Genomic DNA, 22,877 nt, shown 5'->3' with positions numbered 1-22,877 from the left:
ATTTCCAATCCCATGTCTGTCTGTCTGTCTGTCTGTCTCTTTATGTGCTCAGACAGAAAATATGAAAAGGGCTGACAGCTCTGGATGGGCAAGGGGTAGCTGATAGGTAATTCATTATGTCTCAAGCTTCTCATAACAACTACCTTCTAGAATTAAAATATCACTCTGTCCACAGATAACAAGTTCTCAAATGGCTCCCAAGGATCCTTGCCTCCTAGTTATGCCCAAGTGTAATGGTCTCCACTTTTTTAGTTCTGGTGAACTGCTCTTAATGAGCAGAATACAACAAAAGTCATGGGATGTGACTTCCTAGTTTACGTTACAAAAGACTGTAGCTCTGGTCTTGTTCACACTCTCTGGCTCTTGTCACTTGCTCTCAGATAAAGCAAGCTGCCATGTCATGAGCTGCCCTATAGAGAGGTCTGTGTGGCAAGGCAATGAGGGAAGCCTCTGGCCAACAGCCAATGAGGAATGAGACCTGCAGTCCAACAACTTGCAAGGAACTAAATCCTGCCATCAGCTATATGAGTGAGTTTAGAAGCAGCTCTTTCCCCAGCAGACCTTTGAGATAACTGCAGCCCCACTTTGATTAACTGAGCCAGAGGACCCAGCTAAGGCATGCCTGGGTTCCTAAGTCACAGAAACTGTGACATAAGAAATGCTGTTTTCAGCTGCTAAATTCTGGGTTAATCTGTCATGCAGCCATAGATAACTAATATATACTGCCTCCGTAGAAGTGCTACGTAGTAAGGTAAAGAAAGGGAGGGAGAATAAACTGGCAGTGGGGCAATACAAGAGGCTTGATCGTCTGCATTTGCCTGTACCTCTAGCCCCTAAGAAGGAGGAAAATAGAGAGCTACCTACTCCCATTAATGGTAGAAAGAAAACAGTAAAGATTTGGAGGATAATGTCTGAGCAAATAAATCTTTGAGGTCTGGGAACATATATAATTGTAACTCCATCACCTAGCACAGTAGCTGGGTCATAGAAAAAGCCCAAGAATATTCGATGAATACATTAAAGGAGTGAATAAATTAAAGGACTCCCTATTTCAGTCTAAATAGTACTGATTAGAACCATGTGAATGGAAACAATTATAAGGGAGCTTTTTCTTGTGCCTGTATCAACCTGCAACCATGTTCCTATATTGCTCGTCTTCCCTTAGAATCCTAAGAGGAGGTAGAGAAAGCCTTTCACAGTTAGATGCTCATAGTACTAGCCTGTACTTTCCTCTCAGCTCATCCATTTGTGTGGAACAAACAAACAAACTGGAGGTCCAAATATCCAGATTTACATAGATAAATTAGTGTTAACCATCCTTACTTTATCACTGTAGATGGCAGCTTCTCTTTATAAAGTGCGTCTTTAAATAGGAGCTCTCCCAGCACCTCCAAGTACTTGCTTCCAGATCATTAACCGCTTAACGGAGAGGCTAAGGAGGAAAAGAAACTTAAAACTGTTATCTTTGTTAGGAGTGACTGCCCAATGACGATCAATCAGAAGGAAAACAAAGCGCCCCTGAAATTGCAATGTTCATTAATGGAAACATAAAGTTCTATTTAGAGGGAAAAAAAGGATAGCAAAACTCTAAGTTTCTAGAGAACAAAGCTTCCAGAATTCTGCTGGAAAACTAAAGGGCAGCTATACCACTTAGACTTGCTCTGATAAACTGGATTCTGTGGACTGAGGTTTAAAATAAACCTAAAGTTAAGCAAAATAAAGAATGTGGGGCTTCCCTGGTGGCGCGGTGGTTGACAGCCCGCCTGCCGATGCAGGGGACACGGGTTCATGCCCCGGTCTGGGAAGATCCCACATGCCACAGAGCGGCTGGGCCCGTGAGCCATGGCCGCTTACCCTGTGCTTCCGGAGGCTGTGTTCTGCAATGGGAAAGGCCACAACAGTGAGAGGCCTGTGTACCGCAAAAAAAAAAAAAAAAGAATGTGAAAGACAACCAAGAGGTCAGGCATGCTGTGGCAGACAGACAAAGATGGCCCCCAATGGTCCCCACCACCTAGTATTTATGCCCTTGTATAATGGCCTCCTTTTGAGTGTGGGTGGAACTGGGTACTTACTTCTAACTAACAGAGTATGGCAAAGGTATTGGGATGTCACTTCTGTGATTATGCAAGATTGCAACTTCCAACCTGTTGCTGCCTCTCTCTCTCTCTCTCTCTCTCAACCTCTCCCCACATCCCTCCTGCCCCCCCTCCCAACCTTTTGCTGGCTTTGGTAAAGCAAACTGCCATGGCTGGCGGGGAAACCCACATAGCAAGGAACTGAGAACAGTCTCCAGCTGACAGCCACTAGGAACTGAGACCTTCAATCCAACAACACTGCAGAAATAGAATTGTTCCAACAACCCTGTGAGCTTGGAAGTAGATCCTTCTCCAACTGAGCCTTCAGATGAGACCCCAGTCCTGGGGGAAACCTTGGTTTCAACCTGTGAGAGGCCCTAAGCAAAGGACCTAGTCAAGCTGTGCCCAGAATCCTGACTCTCAGAAACTGTGACAGAATAAATGGGTGATGTTTTAACCTGCTAAGTTTGTGGTAACGTGTGAAACAGCAAAAGATAACAAAAGATAACAGACAGTCACAATTTTCACTCAACACAAAATCACAAAGAGTTATGAACAGGTACCCGTTCTGTGTTCTATCACAGGGAGCAGTGGGGAGAAAAGAGAGGCCTAGTTATTCAGTTGAATGGAGATTCTTCTTTGCACCAGAAATGTGAATATTTTGCCTTAGGTTTGGTGAAAATGATGAGAATATCCCTGAGAGATTAAGGATGGACTTGAGAGGCCCCTATGAAAGGAAACTAACATTTGTTGATTGCTTATCTGTGTCACGCACTGTGCTGGGCAGTGACCTACCTACACAAATATTATCTAACTGAATCTTCATAATGACATTATTCTAAATAGTAATAGTGGTGGTGCTAAAAGAAGAAGAAAAGGGGGTAAGGAGGAGGAAGAGGAATAATAGCAAACATTTACTGAACATTTCTTATGAGCCGACAACTTAAGTACTTTAAAAATATCTCATTCAATCCTCTCAACTATTCAATGAGGTAGTTTATAATTATTAAAAAAAATTTTACAACAAAAGAGCCCAAGGCACAGAGAAGCTAATAACAATGCCCAAATTTATATGACCAATAGAAAACAGAGCCATGATTTGAACCCAGGCAATCTGGCTCCAGAGTCCCCCTCTGTTTAATCCACGCAGGTGCTGAAGTCACCATGTGATTATCACCTTAAATGTGACATTTTTCTAGAGGCTTTCCCATGCCTTTGCACTAAGATGGGTCACAGCAAGTTTAAACGTAAGCACCACCCCTGAATCTTGCAAAGCTACAAGTCCTGTAAGCCAAGTGCTTATTACCCTTACACCAATCAGGTGTGAGGAGGAATGACCCACAGCTAATATCAAACATTCCTGAAGTAAAAACAAACAAACAAAAAACTAGCCCTGTTTGTCCAAGATTAAACTCTTTCTGGAATATACACAGAGACATACATTGTTCGCCACTGGGATCCCCACCTGTCTGGACCATGTATTAGGACAGAGTCCTAGAAATGTCAGACAAGTCATTGACACAAAGACAAATCAAGCCACAGAACAAAAGAGCCAATCCCAGGAAGAAATCGCTTTACATTTCCAGGCCAGTGGAAGCAGCTGGAGGATCATCTCCTTCTGCCTGTGCTCAGTTGTTCCTGCTCTGCTCCCTGTCCTTGGCTGGCTGCCGCAGTGACACTCCCATCTGGCACTGGCCTTGGGCAGACACACTGAACACTCCTCAAGGACAGGGACGTGCATCTGTTCCATGAAGTGTATGCGGATATGGTGCATGTGCCAAGCACTATGCTAGGCACTAGGGATGCATCTCTACCCCTCATTTCTCACAAAAACCCCAACTCTCTCCTTAACACGTAACACATGTGGGGGCGTTGATAGGCTGCTGGATGAACTGGTGAGGAGTGAACTGATGAAAAGTGACAGAAGAGAGGATTAAATGCAGACTCAAACAAATAAAACTGTTCCTCCAGGACAAAAGGAAAGGGCCTTGGATCAATTAACTTTGTGATTCTAATAACAACTCTGTGATATATCTTTGGTTGTTGTTCTCATCCTACAGATGAGGAAACTGAAGCTCAAACAATACAACTTACCCAAGTCCAATGGCTAAAGCCATGGCCAGGATTCAACTCCAGGCAGTTTGAGGCTACAGTCCATGCATCTAACCATGAAATATATTGCCTCCCAGTATGGTACCTGGCACAAAGTAGTCATTCAATGAATAGAAACTGGACAGATAGATGGATGGATGGATGGGCAGGTGATGGGTGAGTGGATGAATGGATGAATAGACAGATAAATTAATGGATTTACTATGTAGATCTACAAATGAAACAGAGTAGCATATAAAATGTGGTGTCTGCTTCCAGGTTAGTGAGAGCAGCAAGTGATAGCTTCTCTTTTCTTACAAATCAATAAGTCTTCCAAGGCTGGGGCTTGTGGCTTCTTTCATTATGTAGGTGGTGGGTAGGTGCATTCTTTAAGAGAGTCAAAGAAAGACGGCAAGGCAGATTTATGAGTTATGGGGCAACGAGGCCTCAGACAATGAACGTTCATAACTGTAAAACCACTAATTATGTTTGTGGCTGTGTTGGCTGGAAATAATGACAAAAGTAATCAAACCCTGGGCTCAGGGGGAAAACATATTGCCTTTCCACTGTCCTTTTCCTAGGCACCATACACTGTTGCATTTTACCAAGAAAACTTGCCATAACAAATTTCAGAGTGAACAGTAGGTGGGCCTAGATACTCCAAAATCTCATCAGGAATGTACAGCAATGGCTCAGTGCCAACGTCAGTGAGATCTGTTTGATCTAATGACATAATTGCACATAGAAAACTGGAACCATGGGGCAAGAAAACTGTTTTTGGTACATTAAGATCACAGAAGCCAAAGCAGGCATCTCATATTAACTCACACTAGTCATCTGTTCAAGACTCTGTGATAGCTCCCCATGACAACTCAGAGTAAAAGCTGAAGTCCCTTCAATGGCCATATAGACCCTACATGCTCTCCCAGTAGTAAACTGCCCCCCTTCTTCACTCTGCTCCACATGTGCTGGCCATATCTTCCCCAAATGTCTACATGGCTAAATCCCTCATCTTTGGATCAAATGTCTACTTCTCCTCCTACCTAGCATTCCTATCCACTTAACCTGATATGCTTTGTCTTTTTCTATAGTGCTCATCACCATATAACATATTATAAAAGTGAATCACTTGTAATATTTATTTTTTTTATCACCCCCCCCACCACCACCAGAATGTAAGCTCTACAAAAGGAAAGAGTGCTTTTCTCTTTTTGTTCATTGATGTATTCTAGGTCCCTAAAACAGTGTTTGGCACATAGCAGACACTCAGTAAATATTTGTTGAATAAATGAATGCAGTTTACATTTTCAATGGGAAAGAAAAGAAACCTATTTAACTTTTCCATTTTTAGGAAGCGGTTCCCCGAATTCAAAAGAAAATATTTCACATCAAAACTCCAAAACGGGGCTTCCCTGGTGGCGCAGTGGTTGAGAGTCCGCCTGCCGATGCAGGGGGCACGGGCTCGTGCCCCGGTCCAGGAGGATCCCACATGCCGCGGAGCGGCTGGGCCCGTGAGCCGTGGCCGCTGAGCCTGCGCGTCCGGAGCCTGTGCTCCGCAATGGGAGAGGTCACAGCAGTGAGAAGCCCGCGTACCGCAAAAAAAAAAAAAAAAAACCTCCAAAACGCAGAGGGAAAAATTCCAAAATGAAACAGAGATTTTTAAAAATCTATAGTTGAATCAGTCGAAACTTGGGGAAATTTTAGAGGCTGACTTTTTTCTCCCAATTTCAACTGTCTTCTGAGGAGGTAGGCGTCCCTCTGACTAATGCATATACAGTGTTGAAGAGGCTACGATGGTTGGTGTTTTGGCATTCTCTCACACAACATTTTAAAAAATAAGAATAAAAATTAAATACCTAAGTAATACCTGGAGATTCAATCCAGGTCATTGGAGAAAACTGTATCCCTTTCTCACCCCTCCATTTGTTCTGATGAGGGCTCAAGCCCTCAACTCCTACAATTTATGTCTTACTCTTGTTAAGATGGTGGTGTCAGTAAACGGGAGTAAAACACAGTACTGAGGCAGAAATGAAAGCAGTAGGATGGGTAGGTGCAGTGGATGGTCTAGTTACCAGTGATAGATGATTTATAATCATATAAGGTTCTTTGGGACAAGAGTCTGCCCAGGCTGATGGGGTGGAGAGCAAGAGGCCAACAACAGTGATGTCAGTCAGGGATTCAGGAAATTCTCACCCTCAATATGGGGTGAGGGGTGAGTAGTGGGAACCTCAAAGCACTCGGTGCCTGACTCTTCCTCCAGAGAGCATCAAAATGACCCCAAAACCGCAGATTGCCCATCCAGAGCTTATTCCTAGTCCCTGATGTAAGAAATCAAGAGCTGTTTCGATCATTCTCTGAGAAGACTCACCAGTGCCACTAAAGAAACTCTAAGCTTTGTAGTTTTTGTTGCAATTTAGTAGACACAGTTTTCTTAGTCACTGAAATTAACCAAGATAATAGGTTAAAAGCCTGATACATAGCAGGTGTTCCCTCTCTTCTCCTTTTCCTGCTGGGACATGCATGGTAGAAACAATGTTGCTATTGGGATCTGTGCACCTTGCTTTGGAAAACAAGAGATGATACTCTATTTCAGCATTTAAGAAATCTCGTTATCTTCCTCATAAGTAAAATTAGCCACAATATGTATTTCACTCTTTGGGATCTCAAGGCTCCTTCTGGGTATCTAGAGGTTGTCAATTTTGCTCATTCCAGTAGAGCTGGAGACAAGAGAAAGTACAGCGACATCTCAAGGGTCTGCTAACATGGCACTTCGCCCTCAAAACACAAACACACACACACACACACACACACACACACACACGCTGTTTGACAAAATAAAGAGGAGGCTACAGGAAAAAAAAAGCAAGAATTTTTTCAGGGAATGCCAGACTCCTCATAATGGGTGCCTGAGCTTCTGAAAAGAAGCATGCTAGGCAATTGCTTCCAAATTCCATGGACCAATCCACAGAATTTTTGCAAATATTCTTTCAGTGGCTACAGCCACATAATCTATTGCTTTCTTTCCCCCACTCCAACCCTTATCTAAGGTTACAGCTAAACCATTTTGATGACTCGGACATATTTTGTCTACGCCCCTATTATTAAGTTTGAAGAACAGAAATAAAACGAAACAAAAATCTCTGAAAGGCTTTTTTCAAGTCATTGCGGTCTCACTCCCTTTACCCAAGCAGCCAAACAGGCTGGATGTGGGTTTCTATGTGATGAGGAGTTAAGCGCTTCTTCTCACCCTGATTTCAACTGAATTAAAGAGAATGGTTTAAAACCACCTCCCAAAAACCTATGTTAGACTATGAGTTGGCAACCTAAGCATAATGTCTTTCTCACAGCAACAGCTCCATGAAGGTTGGTTTTAACCATTAATGTCAATGATATCTCAAAAAGCATAGCTTAATGGAAAGTACCTCTGTTAAGGATGGAAAGTGGGCCTGCACATTTGTGCTAAGTGACTGTCCTGGCAGCAATCTCTTCAAAATAGCCAGGGCTAAGGGAGAGAAGTGCTGAGATCCACCTCCTAGGACAATGAGCAAAAGAAAAGAACAGTATCTTCTACTTCCTTTGCAGGCATCTTACATTTAGAAAAGGACAATTCCATGGGCTGGAAAGTTATTTCAGCCTTTTAATTTCAATCCATGCTGACACTCTCCTTAAATTTTTTTTAATTTAATTTATTTTTTTATACAGCAGGTCCTTATTAGTCATCCATCTTATACACATCAGTGTATACATGTCAATCCCAATCTCCCAGTTCATACCACCACCACCACCACCCCCGCCGCTTCCCCCCTTATGTGTCCATACGTTTGTTCTCTACATCTGTGTCCCTATTTCTGCCCTGCAAACCGGTTCACCTGTACCATTTTTCTAGGTCCCACATATATGTGTTAGTATATGATATTTTTCTCTTTCTGACTTACTTCACTCTGTATGACAGTCTCTAGATCCATCCACGTCTCTACAAATGACCCAATTTCATTCCTTTTTATGGCTGAGTAATATTCCATTGTATATACGTACCACATTTCTTTATCCATTCATCTGTCAATGGGCATTTAGGTGCTTTCATGACCTGGCTATTGTAAATAGGGCTGCAATGAACATTGTGGTGCATGTGTCTTCTTGAATTATGGTTTTCTCAGGGCATATGCCAAGTAGTGGGACTGCTGGGTCATATGGTAATTCTATTTTTAGTTTTTTAAGGGACCTCCATACTGTTCTCCAGAGTGGCTGTATCAATTTACATTCCCACCATCAGTGCAAGAGAATTCCCTTTTCTCTACACCCTCTCCAGCATTTGTTGTTTGCAGATTTTCTGATGAAGCCCATTCTAACTGGTGTGAGGTGATAGCTCATTGTAGTTTTGATTTGCATTTCTCTAATAATTAGTGATATTGAGCAGTTTTTCATGTGCTTCGTGGCCATCTGTATGTCTTCTTTGGAGAAATGTCTATATAGGTCTTCTGCCCATTTTTTTTTTTTTTTTTTTTTTGCGGTACATGGGCCTCTCACTGTTGTGGCCTCTCCCGTTGCGGAGCACAGGCTCCAGGCGCACAGGGTCAGTGGCCATGGCTCATGGGCCCAGCCACTCCGCACCATGTGGGATCTTCCCAGACCGGGGCACGAACCCGTGTCCCCTGCATCGGCAGGCAGACTCTCAACCACTACGCCATCAGGGAAGCCCCTTCTGGCCATTTTTTGATTGGGATGTTTGTTTTTCTAATATTGAGCTGCATGAGCTGTTTATATATTTTGGAGATTAATCCTTTGCCTGTTGATGCATTTGCAAATATTTTCTCCCATTCTCAAGGTTGTCTTTTCATCTCATTTGTAGTTTCCTTTGTTTTGCAAAAGCTTTGAAGTTTCATTAGGTCCCATTTGTTTATTTTTGTTTTTATTTCCATTACTCTAGGAGGTGGATCAAAAAAGATCTTACTGTGATTTATGTCAAAGAGTGTTCTTCCTACGTTTTCCTCTAAGAGTTTTAGAGTGTCCGGTCTTACATTTAGGTCTCTAATCCATTTTGAGTTTACTTTTGTGTATGGTGTTAGGGAATGTTCTAATTTCATTCTTTTACATGTAGCTGTCCAGTTTTCCCAGCACCACTTATTGAAGAGACTGTCTTTTCTCCATTGTATATCCTTGCCTCCTTTGTCATAGGTTAGTTGACCATAGGTGCATGGGTTTATCTCTGGGCTTTCTATCCTGTTGCATTGATCTATATTTCTGTTTTTGTGCCAGTATCATATTCTCTTGATTACTGTGGCTTACTATACTGTAGTATAGTCTGAAGTCAGGGAGTCTGATTCCTCCAGCTCCGTTTTTTTTCCCTCAAGACTGCTTTGGCTATTTGGGGTCTTTTGTGTCTCCATACACATTTTAAGATTTTTTGTTCTAGTCCTGTAAAAAATGCCACTGGTAATTTGATGGGGATTGCATTGAATCTGTAGATTGCTTTGGGTAGTAGAGTCATTTTCACAATATTGATTCTTCCAATCCAAGAATATGGTATATCTCTCCATCTGTTTGTGTCATCTTTGATTTCTTTAATCAGTGTCTTATAGTTTTCTGAGTACAGGTCTTTTGCCTCCTTAGGTAGGTTTATTCCTAGGTATTTTATTATTTTTGTTGCAATGGTAAATGGGAGTGTTGCCTTAATTTCTCTTTCAGATTTTTCATCACTAAGTGTATAGGAATGCCAGAGATCTCTGTGCATTAATTTTGTATCCTGCAACTTTACCAAATTCATTGATTAGATCTAGTAGTATTCTGGTGGCATCTTTAGGGTTCTCTATGTATAGTATCATGTCATCTGCAAACAGTGACAGTTTTACTTCTTCTTTTCCAATTTGTATTCCTCTTATTTCTTTTTCTTCTCTGATTGCTGTGGCGAGGACTTCCAAAACTATGTTGAATAATAGTGGTGAGAGTGGACATCCTTGTCTTGTTCCTGATCTTAGAGGAAATGCTTTCAGTTTTTCACCATTGAGAATGATGTTTGCTGTGGGTTTGTCATATCTGGCCTTTATTATGTTGAGGTAGGTTCCCTCTATGCCCACTTTCTGGAGAGGTTTTTTTATCATAAATGGGTGTTGAATTTTGCCAAAAGCTTTTTCTGCATCTATTGAGATGATCATATGGTTTTTATTCTTCAATTTGTTAATATGGTGTATCACATTGATTGATTTGCATATATTGAAGAATCCTTGCATCCCTGGGATATATCCCACTTGATCATGGTGTATGATCTTTTAATGTGTTGTTGCATTCTGTTTGCTAGTATTTTGTTGAGGATTTTTGCATGTATATTCATCAGTGATACTGGTCTGTAATTTTCTTTTTTTGTAGTATCTTTGTCTGGTTTTGGTATCCGGGTGATGGTGGCCTCATAGAATGCATTTGGTAGTGTTCCTTCCTCTGCAATTTTTTTGGAAGAGTTTGCGAAGGATGGGTGTTAGCTCTTCTCTTAAATGTTTGATAGAATTCACCTGTGAAGCCATCTGGTCCTGGGCTTTTGTTTGTTGGAAGATTTTTAATCACAGTTTCAATTTCATTACTTGTGATTGGTCTGTTCCTATTTTGTTTCTTCCTGGTTCAGTCTTGGAAGGTTATACCTTTCTAAGAATTTGTCCATTTCTTCCACGTTGTCCATTTTTGTGGCATAGAGTTGCTGGTAGTAGGCTCTTAGGATGCTTTGTATTTCTGCAGTGTCTGTTGTAACTTCTCCTTTTTCATTTCTAATTTTATTGATTTGAGTCCTCTCCCTCTCTTTCTTGATGAGTCTGGTTAATGGTTTATCAATTTGTTTATCTTCTCAAAGAACCACCTTTAGTTTTATTGATCTTTGCCATTGTTTTCTTTGTTTCTATTTCATTTATTTCTGCTCTGATCTTTATGATTTCTTTCTTTTTTAAGGTAATTATCGATATGTATGTTCCTATTACCATTTTCTTAATTGTTATGGGTTTGTTTTTGTAGGTCCTTTTCTTCTCTTGTGTTTCCCACTTAGAGAAATTCCTTTAGCATTTGTTGCAGAGCTGGTTTGTTGGTGCTGAATTCTCTTAGCTTTTGCTTGTCTGTAAAACTTTTGATTTCTCCATCGAATCTGAATGAGATCCTTGCCAGGTAGAGGAATCTTGGTTGTAGGTTCTTCCCTTTCATCACTTTAAATATATCATGCCACTTCCTTCTGGCTTGTAGAGTTTCTGCTGAGAAATCAGCTGTTAACATTATGGGAGTTTCTTTAATTTTTGTCAATTTGATTACTATGTGTCTCAGCATGCTTCTCCTTGGGTTTATCCTGCCTGGGACTCTCTGTGCTTCCTGGACTTGGGTGGCTGTTTCCTTTCCCATGTTAGGGAAGTTTTTGACTATAATCTCTTCAAATATTTTCTCGGGTCCCTTCTCTCTCTCTTCTCCTTCTGGGACCCCTATAATGCGAATGTTGTTGCGTTTAATGTTGTCCCAGAGGTCTCTTAGGCTGTCTTCATTTCTTTTCTTTCTTTTTTCTTTATTCTGCTCTGTGGCAGTGAATTCCACCATTCTGTCTTCCAGGTCACTTATCCATTCTTCTGCCTCAATTATTCTGCTATTGATTCCTTCTAGTGTATTTTTCATTTCAGATATTGTATTGTTCATCTCTGTTTGTTCTTTAATTCTTCTAGGTATTTGTTCTTTAATTGGTCTTTGTTAAACATTTCTTGAATCTTCTCAATCTTTGCCTCCATTCTTTTTCTGAGGTCCTGGATCATCTTCATTATCATTATTCTGAATTCTTTTTCTGGAGGGTTGCCTACCTCCACTTCATTTAGCTGTTTTTCTGGAGTTTTTATCTTGTTCCTTCATCTGGTACATAGCCCTCTGCCTTTTCATCTTGTATTTCTGTGAATGAGGTTTTTGTTCCACAGGATCCAGGATTCTAGTTCTTCTTCCTTCTGCTGTTTCTCTCCTTAAATTCTGACATAACAAATCTGGATCTTAAGTAGGTTTTGTTTTTATATTAACCTGATTTGATTTTGGCTTTTATTTTGTCATGATTTAGAATGTATTGAGTTTAGAGGTTTGGAAATTTTTAAAAAATCCATTTTACTACAACACTGAAAGTCATTACACCTCTACATGTCAAATTATACTTTTCCAAGATGTTATCTGCTACATAAGGCTGATTCCCTTTCTATCAGCAGGAGGAAGAGCCACAGTTTTCCTCTAACAGAGGGTAATCCAAAGGTGAGATTCTTTTAGAATTTCTCCCAGCTAATTACAAATCAGGTTGGTTGGAAGGCAGTCTGTAAAAGATTAGAGTGGCTGGGATGGGGAACTGGTACATAAAATGCACAACACCCTCGGAAGAACACAGGCAAATGTATGAAGGTCAACGATGTGATGTACTTCCCCATCACTTGCTAAGTATCCTTTGGTTCTGGAAGCATCATCTGAGAGGGCACTACCCTCTGTGCAGAACCAGAAATGGCCACGGACATACGTCAAAACAAAACCAGAGGGTTGAAATGCAATAATTAAGATGGGTGAGTCTATACAGATTTTCCAACTAATTTTTACACTTGGCAAATTTTATGCCTTCCCACAAACATATTCTTGGATATATAACAAGATGATATTCCTCTTAACCATTATAAATGTTGACTTTTATTATTATTGAGAGCTTTAATCCATGTCTAAATCAACAATGGAAGACAAAAGATAGGCTGACCCCATGCCAGAGTTTTCTTACTTAATGACATTTTCCACCCTGTGGGCATTTATGTCCGGGACCCCCTGGCTGGAGTTGGGGTGTGTCTGTAATTAGCTGTATATTAGGGGGTGGTAGAAATGGTATATCTGTGTGTAAGAGCCTATTTATATGTCACGTTAGGGAATTTGGACTTGAGTTTCAATATTTATACTACACCAATACTAAAACTAGAGTAGTATACTAAACACAATACTTAAGACTTTTCCTAACGTGTTTTTTTTTTTTCTTTTTTTGCAGTACGCGGGCCTCTCACTGTTGTGGCCTCTCCCGTTGTGGAGCACAGGCTCCGGACGCGCAGGCTCAGCGGCCATGGCTCACGGGCCTAGCCGCTCTGTGGGATGTGGGATCTTCCCGGACCAGGGCACGAACCCGTGTCCCCTGCATCGGCAGGCGGACTCTCAACCACTGCGCCACCAGGGAAGCCCCTTAGGACTTTTTAAGTGCTTATCAAATGCTAAGAACTGGATTAAGTACTTTATATGCATAACCTTATTTAATTTTTACACACCCCCTCTGAGGTAAGCTGAATCCTTACTTTGGGGATGTTAGCATTTCTTTTGAAATATGTTACTAGATGGCAGTTGTTTTTAAAATGTGCCACAAAAATCTTAGCAGTCCTAAATTTGTTCTCAGTATTAAAAATCTAAATATCTGGGGATCACTGCACTAAAAGATCTTACCACCCTATAGTCACACCCATCTCATACTGTACCTGCTGGATCAGTGGAAGGTGGGAGGGGTTTCTCTTTTCTTAAGCTGTTACTGTGTGATAGACCTTCTATAATGTATGTCAGATATACTATTTCATTTCATCCTAAATGCAAAACCACCTTGCAGGGTTATCATTATTTATTCCCAAATCTGATTGATGAGTAAAAAGAGGCTTGGAGAGATAAGTAACGTACCCAGGGCCAACGCTGCTCAAATACTAAGTGGCAGAGGTAGGATTTAAATCTAGCACCCGTGAGGTCCCAAATGCCATATTCTTTCTGCAACATCCTACTCGTGCTAGGGCTTCCATGGCTGGATTTCAGAGAGAAATTATTAACTTTCTTCTTAAGGCTTATGAGGGAGGAACCTTTTTCAGACACATTCCCAACTAAGAACTCCATAGACTTTACTAGTGACTCATGGACGCGATCTCTCAACAGGAGAAAGTCTGGAGAGCACACATCAATGTGACGTACGGATTATGTGTTTGATTTAGAGTAAGGAGTTGGGGCTCTTTGGCAGCATAAAACTACATCCTTAGCACAATTTCAATTCAGGTTTTGTTCCCAAAGAATCATAAGATGCACGATATATGCCAGATATTGATAGTTTTGTGTATGTATATTCACGTATATGGAGTTGTATGAGGCCATGTTAATTTGCTATCTATCTTCACAGTCACAGAATGCCAAATCAGGAATTCCTGTCTCTGCAAAGGTCATGAGAAGACATTCCAATCCAACAAGGTATTGTAAGGCTTGAATGTCTGCTAATCCTCCTTTTCTTCTGCCTCGTTCCCCACCAGCTTCGCTCAGAGAGAACAACAAAGAACCCACCTCCACAGCTCTCTCTGGACATCACTGGCCTGTGACCTTGGCCACACAGTAGTGGCAGGGAGGACCTGACCAGAATCCCATCCATTTTCCTTCCCCCTCTGGGTGGCCAATGAGCTGGAAAATGAAGGACACAATGCAGGTTTATGAGACTCATAATTAGGTCATAGCTGAGCCTAATTCCCTTCATCTACCAGCTGGGGCCAGTGGACCAGCACATGCTACCCAACCAGTTTCCAGGGGTGCCCAACTTGAATACCTCCTTTCTTCCTTAGGAGGCCCCCTCCTCAAAGCTCCTAGCAGACCAGCAGCAGCAGGCCCAAGGAAACCCAGCGATGCTACTCTTCTCTGTACAGGTCACAGCACTCTTGGAGAACAGGGTCTCCTTTGGGAACCGCACTTTAAGAGGAGGCACATGCAGAAGGGATGTCTGACAAATGGAGGACTCAGAGAGGACAAAACAGCAGTCTTCCAACGCTACACATCAGCTACGGACAGAAAATCAAGGGTTAGTGGGTAAAAATTATAGTCACATGACCTCTGATAAGTCACCTAACTTCTCTGTGCCTCTGTTTTCTTACATGTAAAATTGGAATAATAACGGTACCCACCTTACAGGATTGCTAAGAGGAATAAATGTCACAAATATTAATATATGTAAACGGGGCTGGTGCAGAGTGAGCACTTCATGAATTTAGATGATGATAATGATGATTAGGTAGATTTGGGTTCAATACAATTTTTTTTTCCTAAAAATTATAAATAAATGTAAAACAATGACTTGCGTTAAAGGCAGTCGTAAGCTGGTAAGTCCCCCACCACCAGAGATATTCATCTGGGTAAGACACAGGGGCACAGAAACAAGCCCATGGCAGAGATGCTATAGAAAAAATTCCTACATTGGTAGGGGAACGTTTAAAAAGTAATAATACTATGTTTTGTGGCTCTTTAGTGCGTTCAGAATATTTTTCCCACGTGATTTTTCTTTCAAAGCCAACCAGGGGAGTAAGCAGGGTAAGTAATATGCCCACTGCACAGAAGGTGAAACCGAGGCCAGATGTCTTGTCTAAAGCCAAAGAGCTTTATCTGAAAGTGTAGGAGTCTGAACAGAGAGCTCTTGTGGCATCTTAGAAACTGTTTCTCCCTCCATCTCATCTCCTTGCCTCATCTCAGAAGTGGCCGCGTTGCTGTGCAGATTTATTCCTGTCACCTTCTACCCCATGTGAATCGTTCCCTCTCGGTCTAATGCTGACATCTGCTTGCTTGAGCTTCCAAAATCCCGTTGTCTCACAAATCTCCTCGCTTAATCCTGCATTTGTCTGTCAACGTAATTTGTTTAGCATAGGAGAGGGGGGAAATAAATGTTTAAGCTTGAACTTTGACTCTAGGGTTCAAGGAAGAGGCTTGGAAATCATAAAACCAGAAGGGCCTTCAAGAAAGAGAGAGGTAGGTGAAAATATCCTTGTGTGTGTGTGGGGGGGTTGTCCCCAGGTGTGCACGACACACTTTTCCATTGTTCTTCCTAAATTGCACATCCACCAGACAGACTCACACTACCCAGTCTGTCCTCATCTTAGAATTCGGGGGAAGGTAAAAGCCATTGCCAAGTCTTTTGGCAAGCAGGACAGTACTGGGTTCAGTTTCAAGAATATCTCATGGGGGCCCAGGGGAGATGGATGGCCTGGCAGCAACTAAGAGCTTCAGGCCCATAAACCAAATTGCCTGAAAGAGTGAGTCAGTTATTTTCTCATTCATGGTTTCCAATGGCACCAACAAAGCTTGAGTCCTCAGAGTCCCTGGAGAGACATTTTCGGCCTGTGCACACATTCGTGCTTATTAATGTTGCATGATCCTCAGCTATCCACACCAAACAAGCAACCCAAGCCCTCCCTCTCCAGGGCTGCATTTACTTTCTGCTCCTGTTTGCATAAATCTGATCTACTCGCTTCATCCTCACGAAAGGACCTGGATCTCCTATGAAAAGGAACTCTCTTGTCAACCCATGGTAAATGCTGGCCACGCTAATTTCTCTTTTCTCCGTTCTCCCGTGATCACACTTGCTTCCCTCCTGTCCCCTCTCCTCCTTCCTCTCCCCCTCCCCATACTTCTCCTTCTCCGCCTCCTTGTTCTCTCTCTTTTTTTTTTTTTTTTTTTTTTTTGCGGTACGCGGGCCTCTCACTGTTGTGGCCTCTCCCGTTGCGGAGCACAGGCTCCGGACGCACAGGCTCAGCGGCCATGGCTCACGGGTCCAGCCGCTCCGCAGCACGTGGGATCTTCCCGGATCCTCCCGGGGCACAAACCCGTGTCCCCTGCATCGGCAGGCGGGCTCCCAACCACTGCGCCACCAGGGGAGCCCTCCTTGTTCTCTCTTTCTCTCACTGTCTCACTCCCTCATCTTTTTTTCTTCTCATCTTCTCTTTTTCCCCTCCCTTCCTCCAACTGACATGACAGTTTTCCTTCAAATTTCGACTATTTCCTATCCTACTCCCAAATCCCCTTCTCCCTCCGCAATTCGTTGGTAATGCTACTGGTGTTGCCCTCTGCAACACCAAAACAAGTTAAAAGTTTATGGAGCCAAGATTCTTTTTGCTCACCTTTTTTATTGTTATTGTAAAGGCAGTTCTCTAAATTAATTTCCCATGTCTAAGATGTTACAAATATACCCAAATGCAAGCTTCTGAAGGAGTCTTTAGAACGCAGAGTTAGCAGAGGGATCAATTGCTAACTTTTTTAAAAGATATGCCTCACCCTTGTGTCACCCCATGAACTGTGTTCTTCCGAAATTTATGCCTTGAAGCACTAAACCACCCAGTGCCTCAGAATGAGGCTTTATTTGGAGATAGGATCTTTAAAGAGGTTAAAATGAGGTCATTAGGGTAGGCTCTAATCCAAGACGACTGGTGTCCTTATAAGAAGAAGAAATTTGCATGCACAAAGAGACAATCAGGCTTCACACAGAGAAAAGGTCGTGTGAGGACACGGCAAGAACGTGGCCATCTGCAAGCCAAGAACAGAGGCCTCAGAAGAAACCAAACCTGCTGACATCTTAATCTTGGACTTCTAGCCACCAGAACTATGAGAAAATAAATTTCTGTTATTTAAGCCACCCAGTCTGTGGTATTTTGTTATGGCAGCCCTAGCAAACCATTATACCCTGCGAAGTAAATAGGGTATTTGTGAAGTATTTGCCTGTATTCTCTTGCATTTGGAGAATCTGGACAAAAAGTACCCTGTGCCTGTCAAGTTATTCTTTAAGTTTAAGGAGAACTCCTTCGTAAAGCAAAAAGGACAAAAAATCTATAAGACAAGTAGCCCTTTGGCATCCTTTTTCCACTAACATGGTCCAGAAACAGAGATATAACCTCAAGGCTGCTTGTGTTCTGAACACCCAGGAAGCCTGCCCTGGCCTGCCCAAGTGTTGGCATGACACAGTGACACCTGGGTATCAAAAGGAATTCTTCAGAGTGGAATTGGAACTGATTTAATCATGCTCCAAATATATCAACCAGATTCCTCCAAAAAAAAAAAAATTCATTTGAGAAACAAAACAACAAAAATTGCAAAACTTTAATAAGAAAAAAAAAGTTTACATCATAGGTCTAAAGGCGGTACTGGATACATTCTGAAGGTCAACCAGACCATGGAAGTGACTGGAAATGGAAAATTACTAAAACTCAACCTATGGGGCCCTATAGACTTCAGTTTGCTCTTAGACACCTGTAGAAACTAGTCAGCCTATAGATTCTTGTGGACCCAAGCCAAATTATTAATTCCTCTGGAAGCCCCTTTACTACATTGTCTTGAGGTCTGCATACAGAAGTCCTGTTCGGTGGTTAATAAATGAAACAGAATCTGAATGGCCCATGAATAGCTCTTCTCTTGACTATAACCAAAGCCCCACCCACTTTTATGAGCCTGATTTTGCCCAGATAAATCACTGATGCAGGAGATTATAGCCCCTGACATCACCCTCTAATAGACAAGCCCACAAAAGCTCACATAGATGCACATAGAATTTGTGTGGTGTAGCTATCTCTAATAAGCTGGGGAGGAAAAGGAAAAACCCAGGTATCGAGATCTCCCCTGTGCTCCTATTTTCTCTTTTTTCCTAAGCCCTTTCTCTCACCACACAAACCCTGACTCTCACAAGCAGCTCTTCCATCCAAAGGGAGGCCATCAAGTGGCTTAACAAATCTATTCACATAAATGGACTCTGCTTTGCTCTGAGAGAGCCCTTGTCCCCAGGTAGAAGTATCTCTACACTTGCCTCCTACATCAATAGATTAAAGAAAAGAGAAAGGCGAAGACTGAATGGGGCAGAGGGTACACCTGTTCAGGCTACAAGTTGGTCTCTTAAGAAATGGCTCACAGACTTCCTGGGGGAATGGGAGGCGTCTCATGTTAACACAATGCCCTTGAAAAGTATATTGAACCATCCCAGGAATGCACAGCATTCACCATTCACCAACTTGGACTTGAAGGGTCAGGGACAAGGGGGACCCAGAGAGGACATTCGCCCAGGCATGTATTTCCAAAGGACTCCAAAGGACTTTTAGCTTTTAAAATTGGTTTTATTATGGTGATGTTCAAACACTGACAAAACTAGTAAGAATCACCACCAGTCTATTGCCCAATTCAACAATTATTATCAACGTGGATTCATCTAACTCTCTCTTTTTGTTGTTCTGGAGTATATTTAAGAAAATACCAAACATGATATAATTCAGTCTTTTGGTATTACTTCCAAATGATTCTGCAGATAGAGTCAACGTTAAAGAGGATACAAAAAATGTAAAATGTCAACAAACAATTCTAAACTAGAGTTCCATTCCGGGGCCACCTGCCCATAGTGTACTGTGAATTAATATCATCTCTAAATTTAGAGATTCCTAGTCTGTGACTGTACTGCATTGGAGTTTTGTGTTAACAAATAATTTCTTAAATGTTAACATTTAAAGGTTATTGTAACTATGTTTTTTCATTTCTTCCTTTTACCAGTGTGCCAAGAACTTTAAAGCAGAGAGGAGAAAGAAAAAAAGAAAAGAAAGGAAAAAAGAAACAAAAAGTAAAGACAATGTTCAAGGGCTCTCTGAACCTCTGAAACTTCCTGCCCCCAGAGAAAAATTCAAAATGAATTAAATTCAATGAAATGATACTGATAATAGCAATGATTTATTGAGTGTTTATTATACCATGCCCTTGAGGAGAAAACTCCTGTTATACAGAGTATGCACTATTCAGCTATGTCCACTCCACAGTGCCTTGTACACAGGAATGTCCAGTTTCAAACAACATACAGCCTGGGGCACATATGGAAAAGTAGAGGGGGTGAAGACTGGTCATCGACAGTCTAAAGGTAAACTTTGTCTTTGGGGGAGAGGGAGCAACCTCTTCTAAGGAACTACTCCCTTTTCTTTCCTTTAGCTGGCTTACTGCCTCCTTGAATCATTTTACAGTTCCCCTAACCAGGGGACACAAAGAAATTGCTTCTTTTTGCTGTGGCCTCACTAATTTAATAAGTAAACATGGAGTTCTTTATTTACATTCTAAGAGTATACTGCCATCAGCTGGCCCCAGTCTCTCCTGGAGGCAGGGCTCCCTTTGGGAACCTCTAGCTATAATACTGTAGCCTAGAGACTTTGCGGTGTGGGAGGGTTGGCCCAGAGTGACAAGAGGCAGGACAAAGTGACAAGAGGCAAGGGAAGAGTTAATGCATTATAGGGGTGGCTGAGTCCATCCCAAAGCAGTGTGCCAGTACTGCTTTCATTAGTACTGGCACATCATTTCATTTTCTCTACCATTCCACTTCTTCTTCGCTAATTCACAGTCATTATCAAACCTGAACAAGCATCCCATGCTTCATTTACTGACATTAATTAATTCCCCACCCCCTGCTTTTTATCTTATTTTAAAAGACGGAAGAGGGAAATATCCCATTCTCTTAGGGAGAGAATACAGGTTTAATAGCGGTTGGCAGCTGGCTTTCTCTAGTGCATTTGAGGAAAGGGAAGCACAAACCTGCTCACTGTTGAGCTCACTGGACCATGGCCGTGGCAACACCCTTCACCTCCCGTCACCACCCTCAACCCAGAGCCCCACTCCCAGACTCCAGCCATCTTCAAGCTCAATGTTCTGACACCACCCCCTTACGTGCAATGATTTTCAAAGAGTGGTGATGGAAGAGAACGGCCAGCCTTGGGCACATCTCCCTCCCCTCACTCATATCCAGTCATGGCACGGAGGAAAATAACAAATGCACGAAAAGGATTAGCTGATAACGGCCCGAGGAGCACAACTTGTACTTTCTGGCTCAGCCCCTGAAACCCGCAACTTCAACACAGCAACTAAAGGCCCAACTTGGCACATCTCTGAATGTCCTGCGTACCTTTCAGATGGGGAGGCCCAAGGGCTAAAGAGGCAAGTTAAACTGAATCGCCTAAGTGTTCCCATTAGAAAGACTCTTCCGTGAATGTGCGTGTGTTCCCCCTGTCATTTACTCTATAGTTAAAATACACAATTCCCCAATGGTATTATTTATTATTATCTATTATTAAACTCTGTGGCACTAGCATATTTTTCAGCAGCTGTATTAACACTCTACATTCCTTACATTCTACCTGTGTTAATAACTCTGCTTAGTAAATCCAGACAGAGATGTATCTACATGATAGCTTTTTTGGGGGGGAAGGGGGAGGTGGGAGGGTGGTTGTCAAAGAGCACACCTTGGTTCATATTAAAGAATGACTTGAATTATGGTTTTCTCAGGGTATATGCCTAGTAGTGGGACTGCTGGGTCATATGGTAATTCTACTTTTAGTTTTTTAATGAACCTCCATACTGTTCTCCATAGTGGCTGTATCAATTTACATTCTCACCAAAGTGCAAGAGAGTTCCCTTTTCTCCACACCCTCTCCAGCATTTATTGTTTGTAGATTTTTTGATGATGGCCATTCTGACCGGTATGAGATGATATCTCATTGTAGTTTTGATTTGCATTTCTCTAATGATTAATGATGTCGAGCATTCTTTCATGTGTTTGTTGGCAATCTGTATATCTTCTTTGGAGAAATGTCTATTTAGGTCTTCTGCCCATTTTCAGAGAAACAAATACCGTATGCTAACACATATATATGGAATCTAAAAAAAAAAAAATGGTCATGAAGAACCTAGGGGTAAGACGGGAATAAAGACACAGACCTACTAGAGAATGGACTTGAGGATACGGGGAGGGGGAAGGGTAAGCTGGGACAAAGTGAGAGAGTGGCATGGACATATATACACTACCAAACGTAAAACAGATAGCTAGTGGGAAGCAGCCGCATAGCACAGGGAAATCAGCTCGGTGTTTTGTGACCACCTAGAGGGGTGGGATAGGGAGGGTGGGAGGGAGGGAGATGCAAGAGGGAAGAGATATGGGGACATATGTATATGTATAACTGATTCACTTTGTTATAAAGCAGAAACTAACACACCATTGTAAAGCAATTATACTCCAATAAAGATGTTAAAAAAAAAAAAGAATGACTTAGCCTTTCCTCACAAGGAGGCTCTCACTGGAAAATCCACCTGGCAGTCTAGCTAAGTCTAGGTAAGTCTAAGTAAGTCAGGAACTAAAACTGCCATAATTTAGTTCACATCCTCCTTGGCCAGCCGTACTTCTCTGGGCCTTGACTTCCCCATTTACAAAATGAAATTGTTAGATGAGATGAACTCTCATTCCTTTTAAAAGCTCTAGAGTTCTGTCTACTTAGAGTTTAGCCAGTGAGTTTCATATCCTCCTCTCTCACCTGAGATTTCTCAAGGCTAGAGAACACTGAACATTCTGAGTTCTAATTCTGCCTGAATTTTGTTAATTTCTCTATACTATTGGAAAGGCAGCAAAACTTTGGTTGCCTCTCATCTGCAGAGCAGGGATCAGAATCCCTCTTTGTGTGAATTCTACCTTGGTAGAATTGTTTTTTGAGAGTTTTTTAAAATAAATTTATTTATTTAATTTTGGCTGCGTTGCTGCACGCAGGCTTTCTCTAGCTGCAGCAAGCAGGGGCTACTCTTCGTTGCGGTGTGCAGGCTTCTCGTTGCGATGGCTTCTCTTGTTGCCGAGCACGGGCTCTAGGCACGCGGACTTCAGTAGTTGTGGCACGTGGGCTCAGTAGTTGTGGCTCATGGGCTTAATTGTTTCACAGCATGTGGGATCTTCCTGGACCAAGACTCAAACCGCTGTTCCCTACCTTGGCAGGCGGATTCTTAACCACTGTGCTACCAGGGAAGCCCGAATTTGTTTTAATATATAACAGAGAGCCAAGTTCTTGGAAAATAGAGAACACAGTTTAAACAGCAAAGATTATTATTAGTTGATATGCTGGATTCTTTCTTGGATTCACCGATGACATGCAGTCCGCA

This window comes from Delphinapterus leucas, chromosome 2, assembly GCF_059928025.1.
Source record: "Delphinapterus leucas isolate spDelLeu-1000000601 "Yukka" chromosome 2, BTC_Dleu_Yukka2, whole genome shotgun sequence".
Lineage (NCBI taxonomy): Eukaryota > Metazoa > Chordata > Mammalia > Artiodactyla > Monodontidae > Delphinapterus > Delphinapterus leucas.
The sequence above is the reverse complement of the archived record's forward strand: the minus strand, read 5'-3'. Positions refer to the sequence as shown.